Here is a 23951-nt window from a genome sequence, read left to right on the forward strand (position 1 = left end):
CAGCGAGCTCGGAGTCAGCTCCAGTCCGTCCTGTCCCCCCCCATCCTTTCAAAAAGAGGAGTTTAAGGTGTCATCCCCGCTGGTGTTATGATTAAAGTAGGTATGAAAACTACTTTATGTCAGCATCAGGATTTGATCACGGTATTGGGGAAGATACTGCTGTTGAACGTGGCACCTTACACCGCTCGGCCATTCCGGCAGCCTCTGGAACACGCCTCTGGAGGCTGACTGCCACCTCGCGACACAGGGAGAGATCACACTGTTCTCTACTGGACATTTAAGTATGTGCCCAGAGACAGGTTGAGAGGACAAATGCATGTATGTACCAGAGTGAGCTCCAGAGAGACTGATGGGGACATAAGACTGGGATAGAGCGAGAGATGGAGAAAGAGAAAGGTGCCTTTGTCGAGTCAGCAGCAGAGAAAATGAAACAAAGGGGCCTCCTGGGATAACCACACACTACTTCCTCACAAAGAACACACAGAGGGTGTGTGAAATGACATAGGCACAACATCCCGGCTAGCTCAGTCGGAAGAGCATGAGACTCTTAATATAAGGGTCGTGGGTTCGAGCCCCACGTTGATGCTTTTGCTTAGGCTTCTCCATTTTCGGGTTTAACATTAACTCTCACCATTTTCAGATATATTTCGCTGAGGCATAAAACTACACACACACACACACATCCTGCAGTTTGCCTCATGATTCTACAGGACTCCACACAACACAGCACTTCCCGCCCTGGGAGGCGCCGCTGGGAGCGGTCCTAGGCCAAGCCTTTCCTGCACCCTTTCCTAGCCTGAGCCGCCCGTGCTTACAGCGAGCTCCGAGTCCGCTCCGGTCCGTTCTGTCCCCCCCCATCCTTTCAAAAAGAGGAGTTTAAGGACTCATCCCCGCTGGTGTTATGATTAAAGTAGGTATGAAAACTACTTTATGTCGGCAGCGGGATGGGATCACAGGACTGGGGAAAATACTGCTCATGAATGTGGCGCCTTACACCGCTCGGCCATTCCGGCAGCCTCCGGAACGTGGCTCTGGAGGCTGACTGCCACCTCGAGAAACAGGGAGAGTTCACACTGTTCTCTACTGGACATTTAAGTATGTGCCCAGAGACAGGTTGAGAGGACAGATGCATGTATGTACCAGAGTGAGCTCCAGAGAGACTGATGGGGACATAAGACTGGGGTAGAGCGAGAGATGGAGAAAGACAAAGGTGACTGTGTCGAGTCAGCAGCAGAGAAAATGAAACCAAGGGGCCTCCTGGGATAACCACACTCTACTTCCTCACAAAGAACACACAGAGGGTGTGTGAAATAACATAGGAGCAGCAGCCTGGCTAGCTCAGTCGGTAGAGCATGAGACTCTTAATCTCAGGGTCATGGGTTCGAGCCCCACGTTGGGCGTGATGCTTTTTAAAGGCTTCTCCATTTTCGGGTTTGACACTAACTCCCACCTTTTTCAGATACTTCGCTGAGGCTTTAAACTACACACACGCACACATCCTGCAGTTTGCCTCACGATTCCCACAGGACTCCACACAAAGCAGCACTTCCCGCCCTGGGAGGCGCCGATGGGAGCGGTCCTAGGCCGAGCCTTTCCTGCGCCCTTTCCTAGCCTGAGCCGCCCGTGCTTACAGCGAGCTCAGAGTCCGCTCCGGTCCGTCCTGTCCCCCCCCATCCTTTCAAAAAGAGGAGTTTAAGGACTCATCCCCGCTGGTGTTATGATTAAAGTAGGTATGAAAACTACTTTATGTCGGCAGCGGGATGGGATCACGGGACTGGGGAAAATACTGCTCATGAATGTGGCGCCTTACACCGCTCGGCCATTCCGGCAGCCTCCGGAACGTGGCTCTGGAGGCTGACTGCCACCTCGAGAAACAGGGAGAGTTCACACTGTTCTCTACTGGACATTTAAGTATGTGCCCAGAGACAGGTTGAGAGGACAGATGCATGTATGTACCAGAGTGAGCTCCAGAGAGACTGATGGGGACATAAGACTGGGGTAGAGCGAGAGATGGAGAAAGACAAAGGTGCCTGTGTCGAGTCAGCAGCAGAGAAAATGAAACCAAGGGGCCTCCTGGGATAACCACACACTACTTCCTCACAAACAACACACAGAGGGTGTGTGAAATAACATAGGAGCAGCAGCCTGGCTAGCTCAGTCGGTGGAGCATGAGACTCTTAATCTCAGGGTCATGGGTTCAAGCCCCACGTTGGGCGTGATGCTTTTTAAAGGCTTCTCCATTTTCGGGTTTGACACTAACTCCCACCTTTTTCAGATACTTCGCTGAGGCTTTAAACTACGCACACATCCTGCAGTTTGCCTCACGATTCCCACAGGACTCCACACAAAGCAGCACTTCCCGCCCTTGGTTGCGCCGATTTGAGCGGTCCTAGGCCGAGCCTTTCCTGCGCCCTTTCCTAGCCTGAGCCGCCCGTGCTTACAGCGAGCTCAGAGTCTGCTCCGGTCCGTCCTGTTCCCCCCCCCAATCCTTTCAAAAAGAGGAGTTTAAGGTCTCATCCCCGCTGGTGTTATGATTAAAGTAGGTATGAAAACTTCCTTATGTCAGCAGCGGGATTTGATCACGGGACTGGGGAAGAAACTGCTCTAGAATGTGGCACCTTACACCGCTCGGCCATTCCGGCAGCCTCCAGAACACAGCTCTGGAGGCTGACTGCCACCTCGCAAAACAGGGAGAGTTCACACTGTTCTCTACTGGACATTTAAGTATGTGCCCAGAGACAGGTTGAGACGACAGATGCATGCATGTACCAGAGTGAGCTCCAGAGAGACTGATGGGGACATAAGACTGGGGTAGAGCGAGAGATGGAGAAAGAGAAAGGTGCCTGTGTCGAGTCAGCAGCAGAGAAAATGAAACAAAGGGGCCTCCTGGGATAACCACACACTACTTCCTCACAAAGAATACACAGAGGGTGTGTGAAATGACATAGGCACAGCAACCCGGCTATCTCAGTCGGTAGAGCATGAGACTCTTAATCTCAGGGTCGTGGGTCCGAGCCCCACGTTCGGCGTGAAGCTTTTTAAAGGCTTCTCCATTTTCGGATTTAACATTAACTCTCACCTGTTTCAGATATTTCGCTGAGGCTTAAAACTACACACACACACACATCCTGCAGTTTGCCTCACGATTCCCACAGGACTCCACACAACGCAGCAGTTCCCGCCCTGGGAGGCGCAGCTGGGAGCGGTCCTAGGCCGAGCCTTTCCTGCGCCCTTTCCTAGACTCAGCCGCCCGTGCTTACAGCGAGCTCGGAGTCCGCTCTGGTCCGTCCTGTCCCCCCCCATCCTTTCAAAAAGAGGAGTTTAAGGTCTCATCCCCGCTGGTGTTATGATTAAAGTAGGTATAAAAACTACTTTATGTCATCAGTGGGATTTGATCACAGGACGGGGGAAGATACTGTTCTTGAATGTAGAGCCTTACACCGCTCGGCCATTCCGGCAGCCTCCGGAACACGGCTCTGGAGGCTGACTGCCACCTCGCGAAACAGGGAGAGTTCACACTGTTCTCTACTGGACATTTAAGTATGTGCCCAGAGACAGGTTGAGAGGACAGATGCATGTATGTACCAGAGTGAGCTCCAGAGAGACTGACGGGGACATAAGACTGGGGTAGAGCGAGAGATGGAGAAAGAGAAAGGTGCCTGTGTCGAGTCAGCAGCAGAGAAAATGAAACAAAGGGGCCTCCTGGGATAACCACACACTACTTCCTCACAAAGAACACACAGTGGGTGTGTGAAATGACATAAGCACAGCAACCTGGCTAGCTCAGTCGGTAGAGCATGAGACTCTTAATCGCAGGGTCGTGGGTTCGAGCCCCACGTTGGGCGTAATGATTTTTAAAGGCTTCTCCATTTTCGGGTTTAACATTAACTCTCACCTTTTTCAGATATTTCGCTGAGGCTTAAAACTACACACACACACATCCTGCAGTTTGCCTCACGATTCCCACAGGACTCCACACAATGCAGCACTTCCCGCCCTGGGAGGCGCCGCTGGGAGCGGTCCTAGGCCGAGCCTTTCCTGCGCCCTTTCCTATCCTGAGCCGCCCGTGCTTACAGCAAGCTCGGAGTCTGCTCCAGTCCGTCCTGTCCCCCCCCCATCCTTTCAAAAAGATGAGTTTAAGGTCTCATCCCCGCTGGTGTTAAGATTAAAGTAGGTATGAAAACTACTTTATGTCGGCAGCGAGATGGGATCACGGGACTGGGGAAAATACTGCTCATGAATGTGGCGCCTTACACCGCTCGGCCATTCCGGCAGCCTCCGGAACATGCCTCTGGAGGCTGACTGCCACCTCGAGAAACAGGGAGAGTTCACACTGTTCTCTACTGGACATTTAAGTATGTGCCCAGAGACAGGTTGAGAGGACAGGTGCATGTATGTACCAGAGTGAGCTCCAGAGAGACTGATGGGGACATAAGACTGGGGTAGAGCGAGAGATGGAGAAAGAGAAAGGTGCCTGTGTCGAGTCAGCAGCAGAGAAAATGAAACCAAGGGGCCTCCTGGGATAACCACACACTACTTCCTCACAAAGAACACACAGAGGGTGTGTGAAATGACATAGGAGCAGCAGCCTGGCTAGCTCAGTCGGTAGAGCATGAGCCTTTTAATCTCAGGGTCGTGGGTTCGAGCCCCACGTTGGGCGTGATGCTTTTTAAAGGCTTCTCCATTTTCGGGTTTGACACTAACTCTCACCTTTTTCAGATACTTCGCTGAGGCTTAAAACTACACACACACACATCCTGCAGTTTGCCTCACGATTCCCACAGGACTCCACACAAAGCAGCACTTCCCGCCCTGGGAGGCGCCGATGGGAGCGGTCCTAGGCCGAGCCTTTCCTGCGCCCTTTCCTAGCCTGAGCCGCCCGTGCTTACAGCGAGCTCGGAGTCCACTCCGGTCCGTCCTGTCCCCCCCCATCCTTTCAAAAAGAGGAGTTTAAGGACTCATCCCCGCTGGTGTTATGATTAAAGTAGGTATGAAAACTACTTTATGTACGCGGGTTGCGCTGTTGGTTTGTCCTGACTCTCCTCACCTGGGGGCTGACATCGGAGCACCGGAGCTAAAGGGCAGGAGCCCTTTGAATTCTTCATTTGCGCTCCCGCTCGCGGGGACGCGGGTTGCGCTGTTGGTTTGTCCTGACTCTCCTCACCTGGGGGCTGACATCGGAGCACCGGAGCTAAAGGGCAGGAGCCCTTTAAATTCTTCATTTGCGCTCCCGCTCGCGGGGACGCGGGTTGCGCTGTTGGTTTGTCCTGACTCTCCTCACCTGGGGGCTGACATCGGAGCACCGGAGCTAAAGGGCAGGAGCCCTTTAAATTCTTCATTTGCGCTCCCGCTCGCGGGGACGCGGGTTGCGCTGTTGGTTTGTCCTGACTCTCCTCACCTGGGGGCTGACATCGGAGCACCGGAGCTAAAGGGCAGGAGCCCTTTAAATTCTTCATTTGCGCTCCCGCTCGCGGGGACGCGGGTTGCGCTGTTGGTTTGTCCTGACTCTCCTCACCTGGGGGCTGACATCGGAGCACCGGAGCTAAAGGGCAGGAGCCCTTTAAATTCTTCATTTGCGCTCCCGCTCGCGGGACGCGCGCGGGCGCGCCCGGGCGAAGCCCGGGCCAAGGGCGGGCCCATCCGTGCCCGTCAGAGGCCGAAGGAGGCCGGGCTGGGCCACCCCTCTTGGTCCTAAGGCACGGCATTTGCCCCTTCTGCATAGGGAAGTACCCCAATCTCTCCTCTATATTGTGACATAGTACCATTCGCCAATGGGGAAGCGTAAGGCCAAAGACAGCCCGACTTTAGGCTCTGGCAAATCCAAAATACTCAAAATCAATAAGACTATGTTACCCCACACTAGCCATGTCGCCAAGGAAATAGACGATTTAATAGAAGAGGTAGATCAGATTCTAAACAACAAGGAGAAGCCTAGTCGAAAGGGCTCAAAATCTGGCACGCTTATTCCATTTCTAACATCTAGTTCACATACTGTTGTTAACTCTCATTCTGTCGCCTCATTTCACCAACCACTCCAACAGTCGTTGCCTTGTCAAGATCCTATTGCCCTCCCTACACCCTATTCTGATGTAGATGCTCTTAGAGCTTGTACACCTCACCCTTCAATTTTATGCTCTAATCGTTTTTCTCCGCTGGCATCCATTGATTCGGACAATCAGCAACCAGCCGTCTCAGCTCTGCCATGTACAGTGAGTCCTCCTCTACAAAATGATTTGTTCACATTGGTGCGTAGCCTCAAGTCTGAAGTTAGCGAGTTTAGAGCATTATTGCTTGAAATCACCAACCTTCTTAAAAGCAAATATCCTTCCCCTATTAGCGAGCCTAACTCAAACCTTTTGCCTACCAAGCAACCACCTGCAAAAGGCATTTTTCCAAACGGGCCTCTTCTGCCACTAGCTTGTGCTGCAGGTCCCATAGACGATCAGTGTCCTGCAAAACAGCTTACGTCCTCTTTTGGAAGAACTACCCCTCTCCTTCCTAATGTTCCCTTCAAATGGGATACTACCAAAGCTTTATACCATAATCATAAATTAATTAGCAACAACTACATATACATGTGCAATGTTCCACCTTTGCCTCCAAACGTGAGAGAAGACAAAGCCTCACTAACAAACAAGGTCTTGCACTGGGTGAGACATACCAGGGGTTGTGGCTCAATCATCTATGATGACATTGTATCTGTCGAGCGATCTAATGGTTCCCCTGGTCTCTCTGGTCCTAGTGACTTTATAACACTTAGTCTTAAAAGCCCATATTTGGTAGCAGGCCTCATGGAAATGGAAGCACGGTCTACACGCAGGAAGTCCTCAGCAATTACTCTTTCAGCTAGCTGTCCTACTGCTAGCTATATGCGTGTGAATCCTTCCACTAGATCAGCCAATTTGGCCCCGAACCATTTTACAACTACTCAAGACATAAGACCAACAGGCCATCAGGTCCAGAGAGATCCACTCCCTGATTTGGCCCCTAAGTTCTGTTTTCGCCCTGCTTCAAGGGCCCAACTAACCCATGATCCTGGGGCTACTTCGGATATTGACTGACTATGTTTCACCAACCTTTGCACAGCCACAGCAGCCATGAACTTTCCATCTAATTCACCTTGCCCAGCCTCTCTTCTTTTATCGGACTCACAACCTGGAACTATTAATAATTCCACAAGTTTATTTAAGGCGAACCCCGTTGCCAGTTACGTCCAAGTTGATACTACCATGAACTCAAACATTTCTTGTGTCCAGCACACAGCAAAACTTTTATCCTGGAATGTGGCTGGCATTAACAGCAAACTTGTTGACACTGAGTGGGGGGCACTCGTTGGAAATTTTAACGTCTGCATGTTCCAGGAAACATGGGCAACGCATTGTACATACAAACAAGGGTATAGTTCCTTTTTCAAGCCTGCTAAGCCATCTTTAGCTGGCAGGGCGGCAGGGGGTTTAATCACATGGGTAAAATCTATAGAGGGGAGTGGTACAAAGGAGATATATGTGGATTCCCATGATATTTTGGCCGTTGCTATCTACCCAGCCTCAGGCACTCCTGTCCTTTGTCTAAATATTTATAGCAGACCGGGACCCTCAAATCACCGATCTCCCATTGTCGAGCTACTGAATATCTTAATCTCAGACCTTCGCCTCAAATATCATATCATAATAGCTGGTGACTTTAACGTTCTACTTGAACTTAATGCAGATCACATAGAGGTCATGCAGTCTGAAGATAGTGTATGGAATATCCCTCCTCCTGTGACTTTTCATTCTACCCAGCAAAATTCATATAAACCAAGCGTTAGGGCCTCACAGATAGTGGACCTCATGATATCCCATGGCCTTCGTTTGGGTAATGGCCGCTTTCCAGCGGACATTCCAGCCAGACCAACCTTCTTCAGGGGCTCATATAGTAACAAACTGGATTATATCCTCTTTGACTTAAGACTATGGCACCATATTCTAGACTTAGAGGTGGGTCTTCCCCATACTAGTGATCATGCTCCCCTCCAGATCACATACAAGAGTTCTCTCCTAGTAGGGGTCGCACTTCCTCCTGTCTCCTCTACTGCCATGGAGCTGTCTAGTAATAGGCGTACAGTCAGGTGGGACTCCTTTGTGCAATCAAACAAGCTTCAAGGAAAATTGCGTGCCCTAACCTCTTCTCACCAGTTATTTGATACCAACCTTATTCTGGCTCCATTAGAAATATTGCCTCTTCATTTGGACCTTTTTTCTACTTTGAAAGAGCTGTTTACTAAACGTTCAAGGCCACTGACTATTTCCTGTATTCGACCACATACTAAATGGTTCAACAAGAGGTGTAGGGAGGCCAAAAATACTTTGGCCATTGCGCTAAAGACCGAGGACAGATCAGGCATCATCATTGCTAGACGTCATTATGCTTCTACTTGCAATAAAAGTAAATTTGAGTACGAAGAGGGGCTATGGAGCAATTTACTTGAGGCAGCTACCGTCCATGATTCAAAACGGTTCTGGCTCCTAGTTTCCTGTGGTGATCAGAACCGCGCATCTCACCTGGAGTCTTATATCTCTCCTGACATCTGGCTCTCCTACTTTAAGGAATTGTATGGTCCATTGTTGGCAAGTCATATTTCTGACATAATTTCGGAGGAGCCAACAACTTTTGACGAGTCTATGTCTCTCTTGCCCCCTTTTACACTGAACGAAACTGTGTCGGCCATTGCAGCCCAGAAAGCAGCAAAAGCCCCTGGGATGGACGGGATCCCCTCTGACATGTTTAAAGTGGACCAGAACACCTGGGGCCCATATATTAACAGACTTTCTAATGCCATCTTGACTAGCAGAACTTATCCTGACTCATGGAAAGAGGCGATTATAGTGCCCATCTATAAGAAAGGAGAGAGGAACAACCCGGGTAATTATAGACCCATCAGCCTCCTCGACAACCTTCAAAAAATTTTCTGTTATCAGTTGTTGAGCAGGCTGAATAAGTGGCTAGTTGAAAATCAAATCTTAAATCATCTACAAGCGGGCTTCAGAGAAAAAATTAGCACATTAGATCAGATATTTCGTTTTACTTCTATTAAATGGAAAGTTGTCGATGTTGACTTAGGCCACCTATATGTAGCATTTGTAGATCTAAAATCGGCCTTTGATCTAGTACCCCGCCACAAACTGTGGGAAGTTCTGTCTAAAACAGGAGTCCCGTGCTCTATTTTAAATATTATCAGGGATCTTTACACTGGCAACTATGGTAGAATTAGATGGGGCCCACAAGGTGAATTAACAGAAAAATTTCTTACTGCCCGAGGTGTACGACAAGGTTGTGTTCTTGCCCCTACCTTATTCCTTCTCTTCATAAACGCATGCATCCCTTATCTTATGGAGTGCTCTAACGACTCGCCTAAAATAGGAGGGCAGAAGATCCCCTGCCTCCTTTTTGCCGATGACACCCTGCTGGTTTCTCAAACAGCCACAGGCCTTTCAACCCTGCTTTCAAGATTCATCGACTATTGCAATGATTATGGGCTCGAAATCAACCGATTAAAAACCAAGTGCATGGTGTTTGGCGATAGGAAAGGCAGAATGAGACGACCTATCTATTTAGAGGGTGTCGCGCTGGAAAGAGTCAGCGATTTTGATTATTTAGGCCTGAAACTAGAAGACTCGCACAAGTGGCAGCGCCACATCCAGAAGGCAACTTTACGATTGCAACAGCGAGCGAGTGGCATTGCAAGATTTGCAGCCAGATCTCCTAGCTTTGCCATGACGCCCGCAGTAGAAATTTATAAACTACAAGCAAGAGGGGGAGCAATCTATGGAGCTGAACTGTGGGGCCACTGTTGCCTGGATGATTTGATAAAAGTGGAGAACTCTTTTTTAAGGTCATTGCTAAGAGTTCCTTCCAGTACCCCACTGCTCCCAATACGCATGGACCTAAATCTCCCTTCTATCAGCCAGATCGTTGCACTCAAGCCCCTGTTGTACTGGATTCGCTTATGGTCATCAGATTCTCTTGTCCATTATAGATGTGCGCTAGCTAACTTGATGGCCAATAACACTAGCTCCAAAATCAAGTGGTGTGCATATGTAGAAAGGACCCTCTCGCTTCTTGGTTTGGGGTCCTATTGGAAGGAACCATTATCTATCCCTAAGAACGCAACCCAGACACTAAAGGATGCTTTCTGGCTCCACGTTCAACTTTCCCAATTGTCCGCTGTCTCGTCATCATCCATGACGGGAAACTTTCTATATTTTAAATGCCATTATGAATTTGCACAATATATGGATATAGTATCTTCTCCGTTTGCTCGTTCATTATACATTAGATTCAGGGTGGGCTCTCTTCCTTTGCGTTCCCTCACTTATAAATGGTCTAATTTTAGTTGTTCTTCTAAGATGTGTCCGATGGGCTGTGCCAGAGAAGAATCAGTAACTCATATTCTCTTCCAATGCCCCGCATACTCCAAACAAAGAGCCCGTTGGATTATTCCTCTGTGCAGAAGGTGACTGTGTCGAGTCAGCAGCAGAGAAAATGAAACCAAGGGGCCTCCTGGGATAACCACACTCTACTTCCTCACAAAGAACACACAGAGGGTGTGTGAAATAACATAGGAGCAGCAGCCTGGCTAGCTCAGTCGGTAGAGCATGAGACTCTTAATCTCAGGGTCATGGGTTCGAGCCACACGTTGGGCGTGATGCTTTTTAAAGGCTTCTCCATTTTCGGGTTTGACACTAACTCTCACCTTTTTCAGATACTTCGCTGAGGCTTAAAACTACACACACGCCCACATCCTGCAGTTTGCCTCACGACTCCCACAGGACTCAACACAAAGCAGCACTTCCCGCCCTGGGAGGTGCCGATGGGAGCGGTCCTAGGCCGAGCCTTTCCTGCGCCCTTTCCTAGCCTGAGCCGCCGGTGCTTACAGCGAGCTCGGAGTCCGCTCCGGTCCGTCCTGTTCCCCCCCATCCTTTCAAAAAGAGGAGTTTAAGGTCTCATCCCCGCTGGTGTTATGATTAAAGTAGGTATGAAAACTACCTTATGTCAGCAGCGGGATTTGATCACGGGACTGGGGAAGAAACTGCTCTAGAATGTGGCACCTTACTCCACTCGGCCATTCCGGCAGCCTCTAGAACACGACTCTGGAGGCTGACTGCCACCTTGCAAAACAGGGAGAGTTCACACTGTTCTCTACTGGACATTTAAGTATGTGCCCAGAGACAGGTTGAGACGACAGATGCATGCATGTACCAGAGTGAGCTCCAGAGAGACTGATGGGACATAAGACTGGGGTAGAGCGAGAGATGGAGAAAGAGAAAGGTGCCTGTGTCGAGTCAGCAGCAGAGAAAATAAAACAAAGGGGCCTCCTGGGATAACCACACACTACTTCCTCACAAAGACCACACAGAGGGTTTGTGAAATGACATAGGCACAGCAACCCGGCTATTTCAGTCGGTAGAGCATGAGACTCTTAATCTCAGGGTCGTGGGTCCGAGCCCCACGTTCGTCGTGAAGCTTTTTAAAGGCTTCTCCATTTTCGGGTTTAACATTAACTCTCACCTGTTTCAGATATTTCGCTGAGGCTTAAAACTACACACACACACACATCCTGCAGTTTGCCTCACGATTCCCACAGGACTCCACACAACGCAGCACTTCCCGCCCTGGGAGGCGCCGCTGGGAGCGGTCCTAGGCCGAGCCTTTCCTGCGCCCTTTCCTAGTCTCAGCCGCCCGTGCTTACAGCGAGCTCGGAGTCCGCTCCGGTCCGTCCTGTCCCCCCCCATCCTTTCAAAAAAAGGATTTTAAGGTCTCATCCCCGCTGGTGTTATGATTAAAGTAGTTATGAAAACTACTCTATGTCGGCAGCAGGATTTGATCATGGGACTGGGGAAGATACTGCTCTTGAATGTGGCGCCTTACACCGCTCGGCCATTCCGGCAGCCTTCGGAACACAGCTCTGGAGGCTGACTGCCACCTCGCGAAACAGGGAGCGTTCACACTGTTCTCTACTGGACATTTAAGTATGTGCCCAGCGACAGGTTGAGAGGACAGATGCATGTATGTACCAGAGTGAGCTCCAGAGAGACTAATGGGGACATAAGACTGGGGTAGAGCGAGAGATGGAGAAAGAGAAAGGTGCCTGTGCCGAGTCAGCAGCAGAGAAAATGAAACAAAGGGGCCTCCTGGGATAACCACACACTACTTCCTCACAAAGAACACACAGAGGGTGTGTGAAATGAAATAGGCACAGGAGCCTGCCTAGCTCAGTCGGTAGAGCTTGAGACTCTTAATCTCAGGGTCGTGGGCTCGAGCCCCACGTTGGGGGTGATGCTTTTTAAAGGCTTCTCCATTTTCGGGTTTGACACTAACTCTCACCTTTTTCAGATACTTCGCTGAGGCTTAAAACTACACCCACACACATCCTGCAGTTTGCCTCACGATTCCCACAGGACTCCACACAAAGCAGCACTTCCCGCCCTGGGAGGCGCCGATGGGAGCGGTCCTAGGCCGAGCCTTTCCTGCGCCCTTTCCTAGCCTGAGCCGCCCGTGCTTACAGCGAGCTCGGAGTCCGCTCCGGTCCGTCCTGTCCCCCCCCATCCTTTCAAAAAGAGGAGTTTAAGGTCTCATCCCCGCTGGTGTTATGATTAAAGTAGGTATGAAAACTACTTTATGTCGGCAGCGGGATGGGATCACGGGACTGGGGAAAATACTGCTCATGAATGTGGCACCTTACACCGCTCGGCCATTCCGGCAGCCTCCGGAACGTGGCTCTGGAGGCTGACTGCCACCTCGAGAAACAGGGAGAGTTCACACTGTTCTCTACTGGACATTTAAGTATGTGCCCAGAGACATGTTGAGAGGACAGATGCATGTATGTACCAGAGTGAGCTCCAGAGAGGCAGATGGGGACATAAGACTGGGGTAGAGCGAGAGATGGAGAAAGAGAAAGGTGCCTGTGTCGAGTCAGCAGCAGAGAAAATGAAACCAAGGGGCCTCCTGGGATAACCACACACTACTTCCTCACAAAGAACACACAGAGGGTGTGTGAAATGGCATAGGAGCAGCAGCCTGGCTAGCTCAGTCGGTAGAGCATGAGACTCTTAATCTCAGGGTCATGGGTTCAAGCCCCACGTTGGGCGTGATGCTTTTTAAAGGCTTCTCCATTTTCGGGTTTGACACTAACTCCCACCTTTTTCAGATACTTCGCTGAGGCTTTAAACTACACACACGCACACATCCTGCAGTTTGCCTCACGATTCCCACAGGACTCTACACAAAGCAGCACTTCCCGCCCTGTGAGGCGCCGATTTGAGCGGTCCTAGGCCGAGCCTTTCCTGCGCCCTTTCCTAGCCTGAGCCGCCCGTGCTTACAGCGAGCTCAGAGTCCGCTCCGGTCCGTCCTGTTCCCCCCCCCCATCCTTTCAAAAAGAGGAGTTTAAGGTCTCATCCCCGCTGGTGTTATGATTAAAGTAGGTATGAAAACTACCTTATGTCAGCAGCGGGATTTGATCACGGGACTGGGGAAGAAACTGCTCTAGAATGTGGCACCTTACACCGCTCGGCCATTCCGGCAGCCTCCAGAACACAGCTCTGGAGGCTGACTGCCACCTCGCAAAACAGGGAGAGTTCACACTGTTCTCTACTGGACATTTAAGTATGTGCCCAGAGACAGGTTGAGACGACAGATGCATGCATGTACCAGAGTGAGCTCCAGAGAGACTGATGGGGACATAAGACTGGGGTAGAGCGAGAGATGGAGAAAGAGAAATGTGCCTGTGTCGAGTCAGCAGCAGAGAAAATGAAACAAAGGGGCCTCCTGGGATAACCACACACTACTTCCTCACAAAGAATACACAGAGGGTGTGTGAAATGACATAGGCACAGCAACCCGGCTATCTCAGTCGGTAGAGCATGAGACTCTTAATCTCAGGGTCGTGGGTCCGAGACCCACGTTCGGCGTGAAGCTTTTTAAAGGCTTCTCCATTTTCGGATTTAACATTAACTCTCACCTGTTTCAGATATTTCGCTGAGGCTTAAAACTACACACACACACACATCCTGCAGTTTGCCTCACGATTCCCACAGGACTCCACACAACGCAGCAGTACCCGCCCTGGGAGGCGCAGCTGGGAGCGGTCCTAGGCCGAGCCTTTCCTGCGCCCTTTCCTAGACTCAGCCGCCCGTGCTTACAGCGAGCTCGGAGTCCGCTCTGGTCCGTCCTGTCCCCCCCCATCCTTTCAAAAAGAGGAGTTTAAGGTCTCATCCCCGCTGGTGTTATGATTAAAGTAGGTATAAAAACTACTTTATGTCATCAGTGGGATTTGATCACAGGACTGGGGAAGATACTGTTCTTGAATGTAGAGCCTTACACCGCTCGGCCATTCCGTCAGCCTCCGGAACACGGCTCTGGAGGCTGACTGCCACCTCGCGAAACAGGGAGAGTTCACACTGTTCTCTACTGGACATTTAAGTATGTGCCCAGAGACAGGTTGAGAGGACAGATGCATGTATGTACCAGAGTGAGCTCCAGAGAGACTGACGGGGACATAAGACTGGGGTAGAGCGAGAGATGGAGAAAGAGAAAGGTGCTTGTGTCGAGTCAGCAGCAGAGAAAATGAAACAAAGGGGCCTCCTGGGATAACCACACACTACTTCCTCACAAAGAACACACAGTGGGTGTGTGAAATGATATAAGCACAGCAACCTGGCTAGCTCAGTCGGTAGAGCATGAGACTCTTAATCGCAGGGTCGTGGGTTCGAGCCCCACGTTGGGCGTAATGATTTTTAAAGGCTTCTCCATTTTCGGGTTTAACATTAACTCTCACCTTTTTCAGATATTTCGCTGAGGCTTAAAACTACACACACACACATCCTGCAGTTTGCCTCACGATTCCCACAGGACTCCACACAATGCAGCACTTCCCGCCCTGGGAGGGGCCGCTGGGAGCGGTCCTAGGCCGAGCCTTTCCTGCGCCCTTTCCTAGCCTGAGCCGCCCGTGCTTACAGCAAGCTCGGAGTCTGCTCCAGTCCGTCCTGTCCCCCCCCCATCCTTTCAAAAAGATGAGTTTAAGGTCTCATCCCCGCTGGTGTTAAGATTAAAGTAGGTATGAAAACTACTTTATGTCGGCAGCGAGATGGGATCACGGGACTGGGGAAAATACTGCTCATGAATGTGGCGCCTTACACCGCTCGACCATTCCGGCAGCCTCCGGAACATGGCTCTGGAGGCTGACTGCCACCTCGAGAAACAGGGAGAGTTCACACTGTTCTCTACTGGACATTTAAGTATGTGCCCAGAGACAGGTTGAGAGGACAGGTGCATGTATGTACCAGAGTGAGCTCCAGAGAGACTGATGGGGACATAAGACTGGGGTAGAGCGAGAGATGGAGAAAGAGAAAGGTGCCTGTGTCGAGTCAGCAGCAGAGAAAATGAAACCAAGGGGCCTCCTGGGATAACCACACACTACTTCCTCACAAAGAACACACAGAGGGTGTGTGAAATGACATAGGAGCAGCAGCCTGGCTAGCTCAGTCGGTAGAGCATGAGCCTTTTAATCTCAGGGTCGTGGGTTCGAGCCCCACGTTGGGCGTGATGCTTTTTAAAGGATTCTCCATTTTCGGGTTTGACACTAACTCTCACCTTTTTCAGATACTTCGCTGAGGCTTAAAACTACACACACACATCCTGCAGTTTGCCTCACGATTCCCACAGGACTCCACACAAAGCAGCACTTCCCGCCCTGGGAGGCGCCGATGGGAGCGGTCCTAGGCCGAGCCTTTCCTGCGCCCTTTCCTAGCCTGAGCCGCCCGTGCTTACAGCGAGCTCGGAGTCCACTCCGGTCCGTCCTGTCCCCCCCCATCCTTTCAAAAAGAGGAGTTTAAGGACTCATCCCCGCTGGTGTTATGATTAAAGTAGGTATGAAAACTACTTTATGTCGGCAGCGGGATGGGATCACAGGACTGGGAAAAATACTGCTCATGAATGTGGCGCCTTACACCGCTCGGCCATTCCGGCAGCCTCCGGAACGTGGCTCTGGAGGCTGACTGCCACCTCGAGAAACAGGGAGAGTTCACACTGTTCTCTACTGGACATTTAAGTATGTGCCCAGAGACAGGTTGAGAGGACAGATGCATGTATGTACCAGAGTGAGCTCCAGAGAGACTGATGGGGACATAAGACTGGGGTAGTGCGAGAGATGGAGAAAGACAAAGGTGCCTGTGTCGAGTCAGCAGCAGAGAAAATGAAACCAAGGGGCCTCCTGGGATAACCACACACTACTTCCTCACAAAGAACACACAGAGGGTGTGTGAAATGACATAGGAGCAGCAGCCTGGCTAGCTCAGTCGGTAGAGCATGAGACTCTTAATCTCAGGGTCATGGGTTCGAGCCACACGTTGGGCGTGATGCTTTTTAAAGGCTTCTCCATTTTCGGGTTTGACACTAACTCTCACCTTTTTCAGATACTTCGCTGAGGCTTAAAACTACACACACGCCCACATCCTGCAGTTTGCCTCACGACTCCCACAGGACTCAACACAAAGCAGCACTTCCCGCCCTGGGAGGTGCCGATGGGAGCGGTCCTAGGCCGAGCCTTTCCTGCGCCCTTTCCTAGCCTGAGCCGCCGGTGCTTACAGCGAGCTCGGAGTCCGCTCCGGTCCGTCCTGTCCCCCCCCATCCTTTCAAAAAGAGGAGTTTAAGGTCTCATCCCCGCTGGTGTTATGATTAAAGTAGGTATGAAAACTACCTTATGTCAGCAGCGGGATTTGATCATGGGACTGGGGAAGAAACTGCACTAGAATGTGGCACCTTACTCCACTCGGCCATTCCGGCAGCCTCCAGAACACGGCTCTGGAGGCTGACTGCCACCTCGCAAAACAGGGAGAGTTCACACTGTTCTCTACTGGACATTTAAGTATGTGCCCAGAGACAGGTTGAGACGACAGATGCATGCATGTACCAGAGTGAGCTCCAGAGAGTCTGATGGGGACATAAGACTGGGGTAGAGCGAGAGATGGAGAAAGAGAAAGGTGCCTGTGTCGAGTCAGCAGCAGAGAAAATAAAACAAAGGGGCCTCCTGGGATAACCACACACTACTTCCTCACAAAGAACACACAGAGGGTGTGTGAAATGACATAGGCACAGCAACCCGGCTATTTCAGTCGGTAGAGCATGAGACTCTTAATCTCAGGGTCGTGGGTCCGAGCCCCACGTTCGTCGTGAAGCTTTTTAAAGGCTTCTCCATTTTCGGGTTTAACATTAACTCTCACCTGTTTCAGATATTTCGCTGAGGCTTAAAACTACACACACACACACATCCTGCAGTTTGCCTCACGATTCCCACAGGACTCCACACAACGCAGCACTTCCCGCCCTGGGAGGCGCCGCTGGGAGCGGTCCTAGGCCGAGCCTTTCCTGCGCCCTTTCCTAGTCTCAGCCGCCCGTGCTTACAGCGAGCTCGGAGTCCGCTCCGGTCCGTCCTGTCCCCCCCCATCCTTTCAAAAAAAGGATTTTAAGGTCTCATCCCCGCTGGTGTTATGATTAAAGTAGTTATGAAAACTACTCTATGTCGGCAGCAGGATTTGATCATGGGACTGGGGAAGATACTGCTCTTGAATGTGGCGCCTTACACCGCTCGGCCATTCCGGCAGCCTTCGGAACACAGCTCTGGAGGCTGACTGCCACCTCGCGAAACAGGGAGCGTTCACACTGTTCTCTACTGGACATTTAAGTATGTGCCCAGCGACAGGTTGAGAGGACAGATGCATGTATGTACCAGAGTGAGCTCCAGAGAGACTAATGGGGACATAAGACTGGGGTAGAGCGAGAGATGGAGAAAGAGAAAGGTGCCTGTGCCGAGTCAGCAGCAGAGAAAATGAAACAAAGGGGCCTCCTGGGATAACCACACACTACTTCCTCACAAAGAACACACAGAGGGTGTGTGAAATGAAATAGGCACAGGAGCCTGCCTAGCTCAGTCGGTAGAGCTTGAGACTCTTAATCTCAGGGTCGTGGGCTCGAGCCCCACGTTGGGGGTGATGCTTTTTAAAGGCTTCTCCATTTTCGGGTTTGACACTAACTCTCACCTTTTTCAGATACTTCGCTGAGGCTTAAAACTACACCCACACACATCCTGCAGTTTGCCTCACGATTCCCACAGGACTCCACACAAAGCAGCACTTCCCGCCCTGGGAGGCGCCGATGGGAGCGGTCCTAGGCCGAGCCTTTCCTGCGCCCTTTCCTAGCCTGAGCCGCCCGTGCTTACAGCGAGCTCGGAGTCCGCTCCGGTCCGTCCTGTCCCCCCCCATCCTTTCAAAAAGAGGAGTTCAAGGTCTCATCCCCGCTGGTGTTATGATTAAAGTAGGTATGAAAACTACTTTATGTCGGCAGCGGGATGGGATCACGGGACTGGGGAAAATACTGCTCATGAATGTGGCACCTTACACCGCTCGGCCATTCCGGCAGCCTCCGGAACATGGCTCTGGAGGCTGACTGCCACCTCGAGAAACAGGGAGAGTTCACACTGTTCTCTACTGGACATTTAAGTATGTGCCCAGAGACAGGTTGAGAGGACAGGTGCATGTATGTACCAGAGTGAGCTCCAGAGAGACTGATGGGGACATAAGACTGGGGTAGAGCGAGAGATGGAGAAAGAGAAAGGTGCCTGTGTCGAGTCAGCAGCAGAGGAAATGAAACCAAGGGGCCTCCTGGGATAACCACACACTACTTCCTCACAAAGAACACACAGAGGGTGTGTGAAATGACATAGGAGCAGCAGCCTGGCTAGCTCAGTCGGTAGAGCATGAGACTCTTAATCTCAGGGTCATGGGTTCGAGCCACACGTTGGGCGTGATGCTTTTTAAAGGCTTCTCCATTTTCGGGTTTGACACTAACTCTCACCTTTTTCAGATACTTCGCTGAGGCTTAAAACTACACACACGCCCACATCCTGCAGTTTGCCTCACGACTCCCACAGGACTCCACACAACGCAGCACTTCCCGCCCTGGGAGGCGCCGCTGGGAGCTATCCTAGGCCGACCCTTTCCTGCGCCCTTTCCTAGCCTGAGCCGCCCGTGCTTACAGCGAGCTAGGAGTCCGCTCTGGTCCGTCCTGTCCCCCCCCATCCTTTCAAAAAGAGGAGTTTAAGGTCTCAAACCCCGCTGGTGTTATGATTAAAGTAGGTATGAAAACTACTTTATGTCGGCAGTGGGATTTTATCACGGGACTGGGGAAGATACTGCTCTTGAATGTTGCGCCTTACACCGCTCAGCCATTCCGGCAGCCTCCGGAACACGGCTCTGGAGGCTGACTGCCACTTTGCGAAACAGGGAGAGTTCACACTGTTCTCTACTGGACATTTAAGTATGTGCCCAGAGACAGGTTGAGAGGACAGATGCATGTATGTACCAGAGTGAGCTCCAGAGAGACTGATGGGGACATAAGACTGGGGTAGAGAGAGAGATGGAGAAAGACAAAGGTGCCTGTGTCGAATCAGTAGCAGAGAAAATGAAACAAAGGGGCCTCCTGGGATAACCACACACTACTTCCTCACAAAGAACACACAGAGGGTGTGTGAAATGATATAGGCACTGCAGCCTGGCTAGCTCAGTCGGTAGAGCATGAGACTCCTAATCTCAGGGTTGTGGGCTCGAGCCCCACGTTGGGCATGATGCTTTTTAAAAGATTCTCCATTTTCGGGTTTAACATTTACTCTCACCTTTTTCAGATATTTCGCTGAGGCTTAAAACTACACACACACACACACATCCTGCAATTTGCCTCACGATTCCCACAGGACTCCACACAACGCAGCACTTCCCGCCCTGGGAGGCGCCACTGGGAGGGGTCCTAGGCCGAGCCTTTCCTGCGCCCTTTCCTAGCCTGACCCGCCCGTGCTTACAGCGAGCTCGGAGTCCGCTCCGGTCCGTCCTGTCCCCACCCATCCTTTCAAAAAGGGGAGTTTAAGGTCTCATCCCCGCTGGTGTTATGACTAAAGTAGATATGAAAACTACTTTATGTCAGCAGCAGGATTTGATCACTGGACTGGGCAAGATACTGCTCTTGAATGTGGCGCCTTACACCGCTCGCCCATTCCGGCAGCCTCCGGAACACATCTCTGGAGGCTGACTGCCACCTCGCGAAACAGGGAGAGTTCACACTGTTCTGTACTGGACATTTAAGTATGTGCCCAGAGACAGGTTGAGATGACAGATGCATGTATGTACCAGAGTGAGCTCCAGAGAGACTGATGGGGACATAAGACTGGGGTAGAGCGAGAGATGGAGAAAGAGAAAGGTGCCTGTGTCGAATCAGCAGCAGAGAAAATGAAACAAAGGGGCCTCCTTGGATAACCACACACTACTTCCTCACAAAGAACACACAGAGGGTGAGTGAAACGTCATATCCACAGCAGCCTGGCTAGCTCAGTCGTTAGAGCATGAGACTCTTAATCTCAGGGTTGTGGGCTCGAGTCCCACATTGGGCTTGATGCTTTTTAAAGGCTTCTCCATTTTCGGGTTTAACATTAACTCTCACCTTTTTCAGATATTTCGCTGAGGCTTAAAACTACACACACACACACATCCTGCAGTTTGCCTCACGATTCCCACAGGACTCCACATAACGCAGCACTTCCCACCCTGGGAGGCGCCGCTGGGAGCGGTCCTAGGCCGAGCCTTTCCTGCGCCCTTTCCTAGCCTGAGCCGCCCGTGCTTACAGCGAGCTCGGAGTCCGCTCCGGTCCGTCCTGTCCCCCCCCATCCTTTCAAAAAGAGGAGTTTAAAGTCTCATCCCCGCTGGTGTTATGATCAAAGTAGGTATGAAAACTACTTTATGTCGGCAGCGGGATTTGATCACAGGACTGGGAAAAAATACTGCTCTTGAATGTGGCGCCTTACACCGCTCGGCCATTCCGGCAGCCTCCAGAACACTGTTCTGGAGGCTGACTGCCACCTCGCGAAACAGGGAGAATTCACACTGTTCTCTATTGGACATTTAAGTATGTGCCCTGAGAAAGGTTGAGAGGACAGATGCATGTATGTACAAGAGTGAGCTCCAGAAAGACTGATGGGACATAAGACTGGGGTAGAGCGAGAGATGGAGAAAGAGTCAGGTGCCTGTGTCGAGTCAGCAGCAGAGAAAATGAAACAAAGGGGCCTCCTGGGATAACCACACACTACTTCCTCACAAAGAACACACAGAGGGTGTGTGAAATGACATAGGCACAGCACCCTGGCTAGCTCAGTCAGTAGAGCATGAGACTCTTAATCTCAGGGGTGTGGGTTCGAACCCCACGTTGGGCGTGATGCTTTTCAAAGGCTTCTCCATTTTTGGGTTTAACTTTAACTCTCACCTTTTTCAGATATTTTGCTGAGGCTTGAATCTACACACACACACATCCTGCAGTTTGCCTCACTATTCCCACAGGACTCCACACAACGCAGCACTTCCCGCCCTGGGAGGCGCCGCAGGGAGCGGTCCTAGGCCGAGCCTTTCCTGCACCCTTTCCTAGCCTGAGCCGCCCGTGCTTACAGCGAGCTCAGAGTGCGGTCCGTCCTGCCCCCCACCCCCTCCCACCCATCCTTTCAAAAAGGAGGAGTTTAAGGTCTCATCCGCGGGCGTTATGAATTAAGTAGGTATGAAAACTACTTTATGTCAGCAGCAGGATTTGATCACGGGATTGGGGAAGATACTGTTCTTAAATGTGGCACCTTACACCGCTCGGCCATTACGGCAGCCTCCGGGACACGGCTCTGGAGGCTGACTGCCACCTCGCAAAACAGGGAGAGTTCACACTGTTCTCTACTGGACATTTAAGTATGTGCCCAGAGAAAGGTTGAGAGGACAGATGCATGTATGTACCAGAGTGAGCTCCAGAGAGACTGATGGGGACATAAGACTGGGGTAGAGCGAGAGATGGAGAAAGAGAAAGGTGCCTGTGTCGAGTCAGCAGCAGAGAAAATGAAACAAAGTGGCCTCCTGGGATAACCACACACTACTTCCTCACAAAGAACACACAGAGGGTGTGTGAAATGACATAAGCACAGCATCCCGGCTAGCTCAGTTGATAGAGCATGAGACTCTTAATTTCAGGGTCGTGAGTTGGAGCCCCACGTTGGGTGTGATGCTTTTTAAAGGCTTCTCCATTTTCGCGTTTAACATGAACTCTCACCTTTTTCAGATATTTCGCGGAGGCTTAAAACTACACACACACACACATCCTGCAGTTTGCCTCACGATTCCCACAGGACTCCACACAACGCAGCACTTCCCGCCCTGGGAGGCGCCGCTGGGAGCGGTCCTAGGCCGAGCCTTTCCTGCGCCCTTTCCTAGCCTGAGCCGCCTGTGCTTACAGCGAGGTGGGAGTCCGCTCCGGTCCGTCCTGTTCCCCCCCCCATCCATTCAAAAAGAGGAGTTTAAGGTCTCATCCCCGCTGGTGTTATGATTAAAGTAGGTATGAAAACTAGTTTATGTCAGCAGCGGGATTTGATTACGGGACTGGGGAATATACTGATCTTGAATGTGGCACCTTACACCGCTCGGCCCTTCCGGCAGCCTCCAGATCACTGCTCTGGAGGCTGACTGCCACCTTGCGAAACAGGGAGAGTTCACACTGTTCTCTACTGGACATTTAAGTATGTGCCCAGAGACAGGTTGAGAGGACAGATGCATGTATGTACCAGAAAGAGCTCCATAGAGACTGATGGGGACATAAGACTGGGGTAGAGCGAGAGATGGAGAAAGAGAAAGGTGCCTGTGTCGAGTCAGCAGCAGAGAAAATGAAACAAAGGAGCCTCCTGGGATAACCACACACTACTTCCTCACAAAGAACACACAGAGGCTGTGTGAAATGACATAAGCACAGCAGCCTGACTAGCTCAGTTGGTAGAGCATGAGACTCTTAATCTCAGGGTTGTGGGTTCGAGCCCCACGTTGGGCGTGATGCTTTTTAAAGGCTTTTCCATTTTCGGGTTTACATTAACTCTCCCCTTTTTCAGATATTTCGCTGAGGCTTAAAACTACATACACACACATCCTGCAGTTTGCCTCACGATTCCCACAGGACTCCACACAACGCAGCACTTCCCGCCCTGGGAGGCGCCACTGGGAGCGGTACTGGGCCGAGCCTTTCCTGCGCCCTTTCCTAGCCTGAGCTGCCCGTGCTTACAGCGAGCTCCGAGTCCGCTCCGGTCCGTCCTGTCCCCCCCAATCCTATCAAAAAGAGGAGTTTAAGGTCTCATCCCCGCTGGTGTTATGATTAAAGTACGTATGAAAACTACTTTATGTCGGCAGCGGGATTTGATCACAGGACTGGGGAAGATACTGCTCTTGAATGTGGCACCTTACAACGCTCAGCCATTCCGGCAGCCTCCAAAACATGGCTCTGGAGGCTGACTGCCACCTCGCGAAACAGGTAGAGTTCACACTGTTCTCTACTGGACATTTAAGTATGTGCCCAGAGACAGGTTGAGAGGACAGATGCATGTACGTACCAGAGTGAGCTCCAGAGAGACTGATGGGGACATAAGACTGGGGTAGAGCGAGAGATGGAGAAAGAGAAAGGTGCCTGTGTCGAGTCAGCAGCAGAGAAAATGAAACAAAGGAGCCTCCTGGGATAACCACACACTACTTCCTCACAAAGAACACATAGAGGCTGTGTGAAATGCCATAGGCACAGCAGCCCGACTATCTCAGTCGGTAGAGCATGAGACTCTTAATATCAGGATCGTGGGTTTGAGCCCCACGTTGGGCGTGATGCTTTTTAAAGGCTTCTCCATTTTCGGGTTTAACATTAACTCTCACCTTTTTCAGATATTTTGCTGAGGCTTAAAACTACACACACACACACACATCCTGCAGTTTGCCTCACGATTCCCACAGGACTCCACACTACGCAACACTTCCCGCCCTGGGAGTCGCCACTGGAAGTGGTCCTAGGCCGAGCCTTTCCTGCGCCCTTTCCTA

At 51.1% G+C, this 23951-nt stretch overlaps 4 non-coding genes across 4 annotated transcripts; all 4 read left to right on the forward strand.

Moving 5' to 3' along the window:
- Positions 1-4587: 4587 nt before the first annotated feature.
- Positions 4588-4660, forward strand: TRNAK-UUU (transfer RNA lysine (anticodon UUU)). The gene has a single exon. It is a non-coding gene; the product is annotated as a tRNA-Lys (tRNA).
- A 10847-nt stretch (positions 4661-15507) lies between these two features.
- TRNAK-UUU (transfer RNA lysine (anticodon UUU)) lies at positions 15508-15580 on the forward strand. The gene has a single exon. It is a non-coding gene; the product is annotated as a tRNA-Lys (tRNA).
- A 4002-nt stretch (positions 15581-19582) lies between these two features.
- Positions 19583-19655, forward strand: TRNAR-CCU (transfer RNA arginine (anticodon CCU)). Its single transcript has one exon. It is a non-coding gene; the product is annotated as a tRNA-Arg (tRNA).
- A 3198-nt stretch (positions 19656-22853) lies between these two features.
- On the forward strand, positions 22854-22926 carry TRNAK-CUU (transfer RNA lysine (anticodon CUU)). The gene has a single exon. It is a non-coding gene; the product is annotated as a tRNA-Lys (tRNA).
- The last annotated feature ends 1025 nt before the right edge of the window (positions 22927-23951 follow it).

The sequence above is a fragment of the Pleurodeles waltl genome, chromosome 6 (assembly GCF_031143425.1).
Source record: "Pleurodeles waltl isolate 20211129_DDA chromosome 6, aPleWal1.hap1.20221129, whole genome shotgun sequence".
Taxonomy (NCBI): Eukaryota; Metazoa; Chordata; class Amphibia; order Caudata; family Salamandridae; genus Pleurodeles; species Pleurodeles waltl.